Here is a 15,379-nt window from a genome sequence, read left to right as displayed (position 1 = left end):
GCACTGATTTGTGAGACACATCAAGAGGTGCTGGCAAGATCAATCTGCAGAGATCCCTCTGATAGAGGAATAATGAGTTGACAAAGACCAACGTTCAGTTGGGTCCAAGCCCAATAAGATTACTATTGAGCATCATCAATATTGTCTCTGTTTGGAACTGACACAATCAGACTGGAATCAATTGTATTTTCCATAGCACTGTCACACATGATTTTTAACTTTGGCTCACAACTCTGTAGAGGAGGTTGCAGATGTTGGCAGATTTTTACTAACTTAAGGAATGTCATTATTAAGTAGGAGTTTCACTCCATTGTAATTTGTGGCTCTGCTGTGTTCCGCAGAACTCTGTGTGTTGAAGTAGTCTGAGAAGGAAGAAGAGGAAGAGGGGATGAAACATCAACTCAGAAGAGGTTTCACTTCAAACACTCCTCTTTGCACTTTTATTTTGTTTTGTTTTCAAATAATGACCAAATACCATATATAAATGTGTAAGCTGTTTCTTAGCTTTGGCTTAATTTAAGTCAGGGATCAAAGATTTCTACTGAAACACAAAATAATGAAAATTTTTCTGCTCTGAAGCAACATAATAAAATTGTTATGTTTCAGCATCAAAAGGCAGAGGGAGTACATTGATGGTTCTGTCTAGAAAATATTAGAAGTTGTTCAAGGAGTTGGGAAAACTAATAAACAATTGAAGTTTTAAACAAGTCTTGCAGTCTAGTCTAGTATATTTTATGAGTCATTATTTCCACTACACAAAACCATCAACTTCAAGTTTCATGAGATCCATTTATGTGTTGTCCAGATGGCCATTCATGTGTCTGATGCTAGCTTATGTGTCTAGCTATTGAAAAATACTATCTGACCCATGTTCATAGAATTTAGTATGGGACAAGGGCTGGATCTTTTGCTATCAGCATAAAAAACAATGGGTGTGCTTGGTATTTCCCATCTAAATGTAAACTTAGTGAGTCATGAGAGTTGTAAGACAATCAAATATGTATTGTTAGACTTTCAGCGTAATATGCTAGTATATAAATGAACTTAGATATTTATATAAAATTAAATATATAATAAAGTGGCATCTCCTACAAAATTAAGTTACTATAAGGTCCCTTCCTGGGTCTAGGATGACACCAGAGATCTCAAGCGGTATGTAGAGTATGCCTTTATGGTAGCCTTCTGGTCTTTAATCATCCTCAACTACTGTCCATCCAAACCTGCCCACTTTGAGGGTAGAACATATCTGAGGCAGTTAGATATGGCCAGTTTTCTTAAGTGAGTCATCCAGTCTTTGTCTCTTGCCTTAGTACCCAGATTCTGTAGATAAGTGAACGTGCATTCCAAGTGACCATAAGTTTGATGGCTATCCTTCAAGAGAAGCCCATATCATTCCCAGAGGAGCTGCTTTGTTCTCAGGAGGTTGCCTCCATATCAGTTTAGCCTTAAACACTACGACCATCTAGAGAAATGGTGTAGAAATGTCTAGAGGTGTGTTTGATTTCATCGCTGTGTGTATAGTTTGGGTGGCTTGAGTGTCTTTGGAGAATACATAAGTAAATATTACTATTCAGAGATGGCCATTATAGGTAAGTGAATTTAGCCTCTGCCTATTTCCTTGGTATTCTTAGCTGGGGCTAGAACTTCTACCAGGCACTCCTCCAGTTCTGGAAATATTTCCAGAAGAACATGCTTAATTTCATTAAGATCCATAATACTCTATTAAGTTCTGTGGTGGTCTGAATGATAATGGCCTCTATAGGCTCATGTTTGATTGTTTGGTCCACAGTAAATAGAACTGTTTGGGAGGGGTTTAAGAGCTGTGACCTTCTTAGATGAAGTGTGCCACTGAGGGTGGCCTTTGAAATTTCAAAACCCTAAGTTAGACCTTCTCTCTCTCTCTCTCTCTCTCTCTCTCTCTCTCTCTCTCTCTCTCTCTCTCTCTCTCTCTCTCTTTCTCTCCCCATCTGTTGATCAGAATGTAAGCTCTCAGCTACTACAATATCATGTCTGCCTATCTGGCATGAACTGCCATCCTCTGAAACTGAAGCTTTAAACAAAAGGCTGTACTTTATTACTTTCATTGGTCATGGTGTCTCCTCACAGCAATAAAGAGTACCTAAGACAGGTAGATAGCAGGAGGTTTGGTTTTTTGATCACTGCACTGCAAGGTTTAAGGATTAGAGGTATAGGCAATGGAGGATTGTCTTGTAAGATGCAGAGGAAGTCAAGCCACAGATGAGGGAGAGGGCATGGTTGGTTACAGGAGCAGCTATAATGCCAAGGCTGAAGCCTGTGCATCTGGAAGACAAGTAATGGTCCCAGACTTCAGAAGAAAGAGCGATAAAGAGAGAGAAATACCAACTAAAGACAAGATAGGGAAAGTGAATGCTTTCCAAGTTCTTCCCTGTTTCTGCTCTATTCAATGGGAAGTCAGCAAACACTAGCTTCACAAGCAAGTGTTTGCTATCCATAAAACTGGGAGATCATAATCTTCTAAGTCTTATTTTTTTTTGAGTGTGGACTTTCTCAAAAAGGCTTTGCTTTATGGCTGACAACACTGTTTTGCTGGATGTAGTGGTGCATGCCTATAATCCAAACACCCAGAAGGCTGAGGCTGGGGGATCTCTAGCTGAAAGCCAGTCTGGGCTTCGGAGGAATTCCTTATTACAGCAAGCACATCCTCAAAATAGAACAGAGAAAAGAATGTGAGTGACTATTGCCTCCTTGTCTCTGTCTTGTTGCAATCCAGTCTCATAATATTGTACTGAATGTGCAAAATATCATGATTTGTAAGGATAATAGCTTTGGAATTTTGTTATTATAGAAATATTTATAGGATCATGCTGGCCCCAGCACCACTGTAAAAATGCAATTTCACCAAAGAGTATGAAAACCACAGTAGAGCAGAGAGCCATATAGGTTATATTTATTATTCACATCTGACAAAAAGGAACTGAATTCTGTTAGGTTTTGCTGATGTTTAGACAATTCACTACAAAGTACAGACCACCTTCCTCAGTTTTCTACCTGGGCTGCAGCTAGCCTTGTTAACTATCATTACAGCTGAAGGGGTGAAACATGTGTGAAAGAAAAGGGGATTGTGTCATTTGTTAGCCTGTGGTTAAATGTGGTTCACTGGGTCTCTTCCTAGTAAGCCCTGTTCCTCTACTCATGGGCATGTGCAGGATTTCTTCAACCAGAACTCCCAGGATTTCCTCTGCCAATACTTGGCTTAATGTTATGATTATGAGCTGGTGACATTAGAAAGAGCAAATGAGACGTTTTCTCATAAGTACTAGCTCCAGGTTTCCATTTAGGAAAGAGTAAGACAACAGGATGTTTATGATGGTGAATCTGAAGCCAGATCATCCCGGTATAAGCTAAAATTGTGCTGTTTGTTTGTCACCAAAACCTCTATTTATCTTACTTTTTCTTCCATAAAATGAAGGGGATAAGAATAGCATATACCTCACAGATACTACATAGGATTAAGTGAATATAATCAAAGCTTACAGACAAAGTGCAAGACAGAAACAGTGGCAATTAATGTTCATTATTTTTAAGAAAATATAGATGGTGCACTTAGAAATTAAATACTTTATATATGGTAAATGCTCATTATGGATATGAAATGTTATTATTTATTAAAATGTTAAAATAGGTTTTGAAATTAAAGCCACTAACAAATTACATTTAAATAATTTAAAGTTTAATAATATAGAAAACTATTTCTAGATGGAATAAATGTTTTTTTTTTAATTATTCAGAAAAAGTATTGGGTTATTACAGTTAATTGGGACAGAGTAATTTGGGAGGGGGTTGGTTGCTCTATTACAGAAAAGAGAATATAGATAGGACTGTGGTTGAGGACTGAGAATCAGTGAGACTAGGAGAATCCTAGAATTGATGACACTCTAAAGATCTTGAGCGATTAGATGTTAGGAGAACTCTTCAAGTTGGAACCCAGAAGGACTAAAAGAAAAGTCTAACACGAATGAATAGTCTAAGATGTTTTTTTATAAGAGCAAGGCACAGACTTAAGTGCAGGGAGACTGTAGATCCAATGGTAAGCAATGGTTGCCAAGTAGGAGGCTAGTTCCCCACCAGAGGCATGTTCTTGAAAACTCAGTTTATAGATTCTAAAGGTTTTCTAAGGTAAATGTCCCCAACACAGCTGATTTTAAATTATCTATTTGACATGAACTCATTTGCAACAGTCTAGTAACATTAGCAGACTGACTGTTTATAAATCAGGATAAGTTAGTTCCAACATACATGGACTGTTTGTCAGAACTGAGAAAAATATTAAAGATAAACTCAGAAGAATATCAGTACAGAATTCTCAACTGATGGGTAAGGTGAGTAAGGTTTCCCATTTCTTCTACTAAAAGTTGGTAACTTGGTTTTGCAAGTTAAGGCAAGGCAACACTTTCTTTTAATTGGTTATTTTCTTTGTTTACATTTCAAATGTTATCCCCCTTCCCAGTCTCCCCTTTGCATTTCCCCCATCACATCTCCCCTCCCCCGTTCCTCTAAGAGGATGCTCATGCACCCACACACCCAGCCACCCACCCAATCCTGCTTCACCCTTCTAACATCCCGCTATGTTAGAGCAGCTATGCTAGGGCAACAAGTCTCCACAGTACCAAGTGCCTCTCCTCCCATTGATGCCAAACAAGGCAGTCCTCTGCTACATATATAACTGGAGCTCTGAGTCCCTCCACGCGTACTAGCTGGTTGGTAGTTTAATCCCTGGGAGCTCTTTGCGGGGTGTAGTTGGTTGATATTGTTGTTCTTACTATGGGTCTACAATCCCCTTCAGCTCCTTCAGTCCTTCCCCTAACTCTTCCATTGGCATCCCTAGGCTCAGTCAGATGGTTAGCTGTGAGTATTTGCATTTGCCTCAGTCAGATGCTTGTGGAGCCTCTCAGCAGACAGTCATACTAGCTCCCTGTCTGAGAGTATTTCTTGGCATCAGCATTAGTGTCTGTTTTTTTAAGAGGGGGGTAGTCAATCAGCGGAAGCAATATGAGCTGGCTTGATAAAAGGAGTTGGGATGACTGTTCTATACCCATCCCCACTACACTTTTATCTACATGATTTAGATCTGACACCAACACTAGCCCACTAGCCAATTCATGTTCAGAACAGAGACCAAAACAGCAAGGTGGAAGCATAGTAGCCCCCTCATGACAGAGACTTAGTCTGCAGGTACTCTTTCTCAAGAGAAAGCGTTTGTCATTTTCCCTCACAAAAAAAAAAAATCATCCTGCTCTTCTCTCTGAGTTGAAGCTTGAAAGCAACTGTTGACAATAGCATCAGTAACAACCAGTGTCAGAATAAGTTCTGAGTGACCATCTCAACCTTATTGTTGCTGGCCTCTATGAACTCTGACTGAAGTGTATGTAAAGACTTATTTTGTGGAGCCAGGTCATCATAGAAATGTGAGGGCCACCAGAGGGAAAGGGGCAAGGACAAGAGGATGGGGCTCTGCATTCTCATCTTAGCTTCATTCCTGAAGCCTCATAGGAAATTTACTCTCAGAAAGGCTTAAGTACTTTCTTTGCATTTGAGAGCAGGATGTGCCTTTTCTGACACTGCTCCTGGCAAGCATGGTGTGGGCTGAAACCCTGCCACCATGACCTTCCAGATAGGACACTGACACCAGGAACCCATGGAAACCCTGCTTCTGTTTAGCTGTTTATATCACAGCAAGAGAAATGGAACAGTTGACTCAGCAAGGTTAAAATTGGCCGAGATACTTAAGTTAATGTAAGAATAATTTTGAGATATAAAAATAATAACAATATTTAATAGTTCTATGGTATTTTTGTAAGAAATAAAATAAACATTCTAAAAAATACATTTAAAATTGCCTATATATGTTTGTACCTCCCTACAATAGCTACTGTTGAATTTGTAGCATCTAACAAAAATTCTACTATGTTTTCTTTATATAGACATTTCTTAAGATTTTCTACATTTAACACCTGAGGAAATTGATACCTGCCCTGGGTAACATAGATGAACCAATATCTTCACTCAAGTCAGTTTCTTTTGTTCTTAATAAGAGACAAAAAAAGAAGCAGTTTATCCCTTGCTGCCTCAAACAAAGACCATATCAGCTGGCTTCTTTGTCTTCTTATAAATCCACTGATACAGCTAATGGCGGAATTCATGTCTGCCTCTTCTAACACTTATATCTAAGCCAACTGTCCCCAGAGGAGGAACCCCCTGCTAAATTTCATAAAATAGAATATGTACTCTGAAAAAGACCAGAGAGATGATTTACACCCCAGCCCCATGGGTTTATATGGTTCTTAAACATTATCTCCTCCTTAGGCCAGGTTTTAATCATTAAGCATTAATGCCATTTAAAAGGCATAAAAGATTGTTATAAACTTTGAAAGATTTTAAGAGCAAATAAAAGCTATCTTATCAATTTCAGAGTCAAAGAATATTAAAATTAGATTAAAATACACAATTAACCTAATACATTTTGAATTTGGACTAATTGTTTGAAATTCAAAAGGACCCCAGGATATTTTTCACTTGAAACACAGAATAAAAAATTCATACTAAACAGGCAGAGTTTGCCCTCAAGGTTGAAAACATTAATCATCATGCATCTAACTGTTAACTGTAAAAAATCACTTTTCTTCTGATTTAAAGAGAATTATTTAGTGAGTGTTTTTAACTTCTCTGCTCTCTCAAGCAGCAGCAGTAGCATGGGGTCAGGTCCTGGGATCCTCTGCCCCTCCATGGCTCCCTTCACTACAAGAAGTCGCCTTTGATATCCACGAAGCTTCTGGCCCAAGGAAGAATGCACTGAGCTTAAGAAGAAAAGAGTCTGCTAAGAATGCATCTGAGATTTAGTTCTCAAATTGAGGAAATTATTGGAGTTGAACTGGCTGAGGGAAGAAGCATACAATAACTCAAAACAAATGTGAACTTGAAGTGACAACCAAGAGGGCAGATCTTCCCAGCACACTTTATGAATTGTCCATAGTAGTCAAAAGACCATCAAGCTTGAAGAAGCAGCTAAAGAAAATGTGGCTTTTCACTGGCTGTGTGGCAATAATTAATACTTAAAAGGAACTGAATATAGTAAATGTACATGGCAGTTATCTTAACCGGCCCTTCACTTTATGTTGTAAGAAGTCCTTATGTGAGAACCATGTGACTTTCTTGGTATGGAAGAACTATACTCTATGAGTAATAAAGAAATAAGATTCAGTAGACTTTGAGCTAATATTTACTTTACCTATGACAAGGGAATTGCATATTTTATAACCTTTCTGGCTCTAGACAATGTACTTGACACTGCGATGTAGTTAGAAATTTTAGAAACACGTCCATCATTAATTGTCTATAATTTTATTGTTCTTTTTGTCTTGTTTATCAAATTAAAACTCTGAATAGATGTTATCATCTCTTGTCTGGTATAGCAGACCCTTCTAGTACCTTCTAATGCCGTTATAAAATCCACTATAATGTTAGGCCAAAGAATGTAACAATTTGTTCATTCTCTAGTCAATTTCCCAGGTATTTTCTTGGGAAATAGACCAGACAATAATTGTCACATAAATTCAACTTTCTTCCTTTAATATACTTATGTTCTTAGAATATAAGTCAGGGTTGACGTGATCAAAAACATTAATTTAGGGTCTGGCGAAATGGCTAAGTGGTTAAGAGCACTTACTGTTCTTGGAGAGTATTAGGTTTGGTTCCCAGGACCCATGTGGTATTTCACAATACCTGTGAATCCAGTTCCAGGGGATCTGATGCACTATTCTAACTTATGTTTGCAGACTCCTGCACACACATGATGCAAGCACATATACTCAGGAATCCACTCATGCTAAATAAATAAATAAATAAAATTTTACAATATTGTTTTGTAAGCTCAGTTTATTTCAAAAATAAAATAATTTCCCAAATAAGTTGCTAAGTTGTCAGATGCACGTGTAGACTGTGAAGATTTAGGATAAAGGTAAGGAGGCTGTACTGTTAATAACAGTTGAATATGTATACCACAGTAATGCTTCTTCTGAGAACATCTCAGAAAAAGAGCTAAAAAGCAAACAAAACAGGTAGGATTACAGTAATGATTTTGTGCATGCACGTGGAGGGTCGGGTGTGTGTATGTGTGAGCAATGTCATAGGTAGAAGACAGAAATCAGTGTTGGGTGTACTACTTAATCTCTCTTCACCTCACTTTTCTAGAGAGCATCTTTCACTGAACCTGGAGCTTATCAAGTCAGCTAGACTGGAGGGTCAATGAGCTGCAGGGATCCACCCATCTTCATCTCTTAAGCAAAGGTTTACAGACATGTGGCACAATGCCAAGCTTTTACGTGCAAAATGAGCCTTCAACGTTTGGTTGCACATGCTGAGGAGGAGTTCTGTGGGGAAGGGAACACTCCTCCACTGCTGGTGTGAATGCAGATCTGCACAACCATTCTGGAAATCAATTTGGTGGCTTCTCAGAAGACTGGGAATAGTTCTCCCTCAAGACTCAGAGATACTACTCCTGGGAGTATACCCAAAAGATGTTCTACCATTCCACAAGGACATTTGTTCAACTATGTTCATAGCAGCTTTATTCGTAGGATCCAGAAACTGGAAACAACCTAGATGTCTCTCAACTGAAGAATGGATGAAATACTGCTCAGCCATCAAAAACACAGACATCAAGAGTTTCTAGGCAAATGGATGAAAATAGAATATATCATACTGAGTGAGATAACTCAGATCCAAAAGAACATGAATGGTATGTACTCACTTGTAAGTGGTTATTAGCCATAAAGCATAAATCATGATATAATAGATAGACCCAAAGCAGCCAAATAAAAAGAAGGGCCCAAAGGAGGATGCCTCAATCTTTCTCAAAAGGGGAAACAAAATAGAGACTGAGGTCAACAAAAGGAGGGAACTAGGTGGAAGAAGGGATAGGGAGGGGAATGGGTCAGTGGGGAATTACATGTAGGAAGAGCAGTGTAGAGAAAAGGGAGATGGGGGCAGTATCTAAGACATGGCAGATACCAGGGATGGGTAGAGTCCCCAGAGCATCTATAGGAGAAACTCTAGCTGACAATCCTAGCAGTGAGGATATGGATCCTGAAGTGAACACTTCCTGTAGCAAGGCAGGACTCCCAGTGGAGGGATAAGGACAGCAACCCACCCACAAATCCTTTGACCCCAAATGTGTCCTGCCTACAAAATGAGGCCGAGACAAATATAAACCAGAGACTGAGGGAATGGCCACCAAATGACTAGCCCAAATTGAGACCCATCCCACAGACAAGAACCAATCTCTAACACTACTATGTTATACTTGCAGACAAGAACCTAGCATAACTGTCCTCTGAGAAGCTCTACTCAACAACCAATAGAAAGAGATTAAGAAACTCAAACCCAAACATTAGATTGGGCTCATGCAGTCTTATGGAAGAGATGGGCAAAAGACTGGGGGACCTGAAGAATACAACGACTCCACAAGAAGACCAATAGAGTCAATTAACCTGACCCCTTGGTGACTCTCAGAGACTGAAGTACCAGACAAGGAGAATGCATCAGGTAGATCTGGGCCTACCTCACATATTTAGCAGATGAGTAGCAGCTTGGTCTTCATGAAGGTACCCCAATAACTGGAGCAGAGGCTGACTCTTAGCAGATTGCCTGCCTGCCTATAGACCCCCCCACACACACACACACACACACACACTCACACACTCCTAAATGGACTGCTTTGTCTGGACTCAGTGGGAGAGAATATACCACTTGGTGCAATGACTTCATATGCAGGGCTGAAGGAGTTAGTGTGTGTGTGGCAACATTTAGAAGGAAGCTTCCCCTTCTCAAAAGAAGTAAATTTAATAATATAAAAAAGTATTGCAGCTGGATATAAAATTAACTCAAACAAGTCAATGGCCTTTCTGTACACAAAGGATAAACAGGCTGAGAAAGAAATTAGGGAAAAAACACCCTTCTCAATAGTCACAAATAATATAAAATACCTTGGTGTGACTCTAACTAAGGAAGTGAAAGATCTGTATGATAAGAACTTCAAGTCTCTGAAGAAAGAAATTAAAGAAGATATCAGAAGATGGAAAGATCTCCCATGCTCATGGATTGGCAGGATCAATATAGTAAAAAATGGCTATCTTGCCAAAAGCAATCTACAGATTCAATGCAATCCCCATCAAAATTCCAACTCAATTCTTCAATGAATTAGAAAGGGCAATCAGCAAATTCATCTGGAATAACAAAAAAACCTAGGATAGAAAAAACTCTTCTCAAGGATAAAAGAACCTCTGGTGGAATCGATAAATGGGACCTCACCAGGAAAGTATGGTAATAGTTTCACCAAAAAAGTATAGTAGTTTGCCTTCAGAAATAAATTTTAAAAATGACTAAAACTAAACAAACAATCCTAAGTAATGATTTAAATACATTTAAAGTAATCGCTATAACAGTTGCATTAGCATTTGTTTTTGAGACAGAGTCTAGGTAGTTGGGCGAGGGGAGCTTTAGACTTATGTACTTTATCATCAACTTCTAGGATGCTGGGATTACAGGTATGCACCATCATAGTAAGATCAAATTACAGATTATAAAAGTATTTAAGCACAGAGCAAAACATTTAAGAATATCAGTTACTTCTAGGCATTTTCCCAATGTTGGCCATATACTGGCCTGAAAATACTTTCTTAAATTTTCAAAAGAATGAAGCCAAGCAGAATATTTTCTAGGATTCTAATGTATATAGCCTAGAAGTTAGTAAAAAGGTAACTTGCAAATCTCTACACATTAATAATTTAGGAATGGAATTCTAAATCACAGATCAAAGAAAAGTTAAATTTAGATAACATATTCATCTAATGAGAGTATTATATATCTCAACTTGTGAAATACAGGTAGGATTACTTTTAAAGAAAATTTATAATTTTAAATGAATACAAGAGAAATAACATATCAAAAAACTGAAACTCAATGTCTAATACAGTTTCTAAAATTAGAAATAGAAATTTAATACAAAGATAATGAGTGACAGCACATAAAAGGATGACTGTATATGTTATAATCTTCACTGAATACCACCAACAAATACATTTTATTTTAATAAGTAATAATTTAACTATATCTGATTTATTGATAAATAAAAGTGTCAAAAATAACAAAGCCAATATGAATAGAAACATCACTACAGATCAAAATGGTGTCAAAATGTTGTCAATATATTTTAAAAAACAGATTATTTGGAAGAGCTTAGATAAAACATAATATAAAATTGATCAAAAATTAAATTTTGCGTAATGTATTCGTAATCAGAAAGTAAAAGTTACACAATGAAGCAAAGATTCATTGCATGGCATTTACAATACAAACTAAGGAGGAGACAGCAGCCACATATAAAAGGATTGAACCTCATTAGAAATAAAGATGAGGGTCCCTTCCGGTCCACACCAGCACCGGGTGCTTTGCCTGCGGAATCTCTGGACACCCACAAGGACCCACACAGGATTCCCCACGGGATCCTAAGACCTCTGGTGAGTGGAACACAGCTCTGCTCCAATCCAATCGCACCGGACCTGAGACTGCATTAACTAGGGAAGCAGATAACCCAGCCTGATCAGGGGCACAAGTCCCTTCCGGTCCACTCCAGCACCGGGGTTCCTTGCACTCGGAGTTTCCAGACACCCCCAAGGTCCTCACAGGACCCTCCATGGGATCTTAAGACCTCTGGTGAGTGGAACACAACTTCTGCCAGGAGGCAGGTTTGAACACGAGATATCTGGGCACCTTCCCTGCAAGAAGAGAGCTTGCCTGTAGAGAATACACTGACCACTGAAACTAAGGAGAGAGCTTGTCTCCCAGGTCTGCTGATAGAGGCTAACAGAGTCACCTGAGGAACAACCTCTAACCAGAGACAACTATAACAACTAGCTACAGAGATTACCAGATGGCGAAAGGCAAACGTAACAATAGTACTAAGAGAAATCAAGACCACTCACCATCATAGGAACACAGCACTCCCACCCCACCTAGTCCTGGGCACCTCAACACACCCGAAAAGCAAGACCCCGATTTAAAAGCATATCTAATGATGATGGTAGAGGACATCAAGAAGGACTTTAATAACTCACTTAAAGAAACACAGGAGAACACAGCTAAACAAGTAGAAGACCTTAAAGAGGAAACATAAAAATTCCCTAAGAAATTGAAGGAAAACAAGACCAAACAGGTGATGGAATCGAATAAAACCCTCCAAGACCTAAAAAGGGAAGTAGACACAATAAAGAAAACCCAAAGTGAGGCAACTCTGGAGATAGAAAGCCTAAGAAAGAAATCTGGAACCATAGATGCAAGCAAAAGCAACAGAATACAAGAGATGGAAGAGAGAATCTCAGGTGCAGATGATTCCATAGAGAACATCGGCACAACAATCAAAGAAAATACAAAACGCAAAAAGATCCTAACTCAAAACATCCAGGCAATCCAGGACACAATGAGAAGACCAAACCTACAGATAGTAGGAGTAGATGAGAAAGAAGATTTTCAACTTAAAGGGCCAGCAAATATCTTCAACAAAATTATAGAAGAAAACTTCCCAAACCTAAAGAAAGAGATGCCCATGATCATACAAGAAGCCTACAGAACTCCAAATAGACTGGACCAGAAAAGAAATTCCTCCCGACACATAATAATCAGAACAACAAATGCACTAAATTAAGGGAGAATATTAAAAACAGTAAGGGAGAAAGGTCAAGTAACATATAAAGGCAGGCCTATCAAAATTACACCAGACTTTTCACCAGAGACTATGAAAGCCAGAAGAGCCTGGACAGATGTTATACAGACACTAAGAGAACACAAATGCCAGCCCAGGCTACTATACCCGGCCAAACTCTCAATTACCATAATGGAGAAACCAAAGTATTCCACGACAAAACCAAATTCACACATTATCTTTCCACGAATCCAGCCCTTCAAAGGATAATAACAGAAAAGAAGCAATACAAGGACGGAAATCACGCCCTAGAACAAGAAAGAAAGTAATCCCTCAACAAACCAAAAAGAAGACAGCCACAAGAACAGAATGCCAACTCTAACAACAAAAATAAAAGGAAGCAACAATTACTTTTCCTTAATATCTCTTAATATTAATGGACTCAATTCCCCAATAAAAAGATATAGACTAACAGACTGGCTACACGAACAGGACCCAACATTCTGCTGCTTACAGGAAACCCATCTCAGGGGAAAAGACAGACACTACCTCAGAGTGAAAGGCTGGAAAACAATTTTCCAAGCAAATGGTCTGAAGAAACAAGCTGGAGTAGCCATTCTAATATCGGATAAAATCGACTTCCAACCCAAAGTTATCAAAAAAGACAAGGAGGGACACTTCATACTCATCAAAGGTAAAATCCTCCAAGAGGAACTCTCAATTCTGAATATCTATGCTCCAAATGCAAGGGCAGCCACATTCATTAAAGACACGTTAGTAAATCTCAAAGCACACATTGCACCTCACACAATAATAGTGGGAGACTTCAACACACCACTTTCATCAATGGACAGATCGTGGAAACAGAAACTAAATAGGAACACAGTGAAACTAACAGAAGTTACGAAACAAATGGACCTGACAGATATCTACAGAACATTTTATCCTAAAACAAAAGGATATACCTTCTTCTCAGCACCTCACAGGACCTTCTCCAAAATTGACCATATAATTGGTCACAAAACAGGCCTCGGCAGATAAAAAAAAATATTGAAATTGTCCCATGCATCCTATCAGAGCACCATGAACTAAGGCTGATCTTCAAAAACAACATAAATAATGGAAAGCCAACATTCACGTGGAAAATGAACAACACTCTTCTCAATGATACCTTGATCAAGGAAGGAATAAAGAAAGAAATTAAGGACTTTTTGGAGTTTAATGAAAATGAAGCCACAACATACCCAAACTTATGGGACACAATGAAAGCATTTCTAAGAGGAAAACTCAGAGCTCTGAGTGACTCCAAAAAGAAACTAGAGAGAGCACACACTAGCAGCTTGACAACACACCTAAAAGCTCTAGAACAAAAGGAAGCAAATTCACCCAAGAGGGGTAGAAGGCAGGAAATAATCAAACTCAGGGGCAAAATCAACCAAGTGGAAACAAGAAGAACTATTCAAAGAATTAACCAAACGAGGAGTTAGTTCTTTGAGAAAATCAACAAGATAGATAAACCCTTAGCTAGACTCACTAGAGGGCACAGGGACAGCATCCTAATTAACAAAATCAGAAATGAAAAGGGAGACATAACAACAGATCCTGAAGAAATCCAAAACACCATCAGATCTTTCTACAAAAGGCTATACTCAACAAAACTGGAAAACCTGGACGAAATGGACAAATTTCTCAACAGATACCAGGTACCAAAGTTGAATCAGGATCAAGTTGACCTTCTAAACAGTCCCATATCCCCTAAAGAAATAGAAGCAGTTATAAATAGTCTCCCAGCCAAAAGAAGCCCAGGACCAGACAGGTTTAGTGCAGAGTTCTATCAGACCTTCAAAGAAGATCTAATTCCAGTTCTGCACAAACTTTTTCACAAAATAGAAGTAGAAGGTACTCTACCCAACTCATTTTATGAAGCCACAATTACTCTGATACCTAAACCACAGAAAGATTCAACAAAGATAGAGAACTTCAGACCAATTTCTCTTATGAATATCGATGCAAAAATACTCAATAAAATGCTCGCTAAACGAATCCAAGAACACATTAAAGCAATCATCCATCCGGACCAAGTAGGTTTTATTCCAGGGATGCAGGGATGGTTTAATAAAAGGAAATCCATCAACGTAATCCATTATATAAACAAACTCAAAGACAAAAATCACATGATCATCTCGTTAGATGCATAGAAAGCATTTGACAAGATCCAGCACCCATTCATGATAAATGTCTTGGAAAGATCAGGAATTCAAGGCCCATACCTAAACATGATAAAAGCAATCTACAGCAAACCAGTAGCCAACATCAAAGTAAATGGTAAGAAGCTAGAAGCAATGCCACTAAAATCAGGGACTAGACAAGGTTGCCCACTTTCTCCCTACCTATTCACCATAGTACTTGAAGTCCTAGCAAGAGCAATTCGACAACAAAAGGAGATCAAGGGGATACAAATTGGAAAAGATGAAGTCAAAATATCACTTTTTGCAGATATGATAGTATATATAAGTGACCCTAAAAATTCCACCAGGGAACTCCTAAACCTGATAAACAGCTTCAGTGAAGTAGCTGGATATAAAATTAACTCAAACAAGTCAATGGCCTTTCTCTACACAAAGAATAAACAGGCTGAGAAAG

At 38.5% G+C, this 15,379-nt stretch overlaps 1 long non-coding RNA gene across 1 annotated transcript in view; it reads right to left on the bottom strand.

The window, feature by feature from the left end:
* Positions 1 to 15,379, bottom strand: part of Gm13974 (predicted gene 13974) — a 190,043-nt gene that overhangs the window by 80,481 nt on the left and 94,183 nt on the right. The gene's annotated exons all lie outside the window — the stretch shown is intronic.

Source organism: Mus musculus, chromosome 2, assembly GCF_000001635.26.
Source record: "Mus musculus strain C57BL/6J chromosome 2, GRCm38.p6 C57BL/6J".
Lineage (NCBI taxonomy): Eukaryota > Metazoa > Chordata > Mammalia > Rodentia > Muridae > Mus > Mus musculus.
The sequence above is the reverse complement of the archived record's forward strand: the minus strand, read 5'-3'. Positions and strand labels throughout refer to the sequence as shown.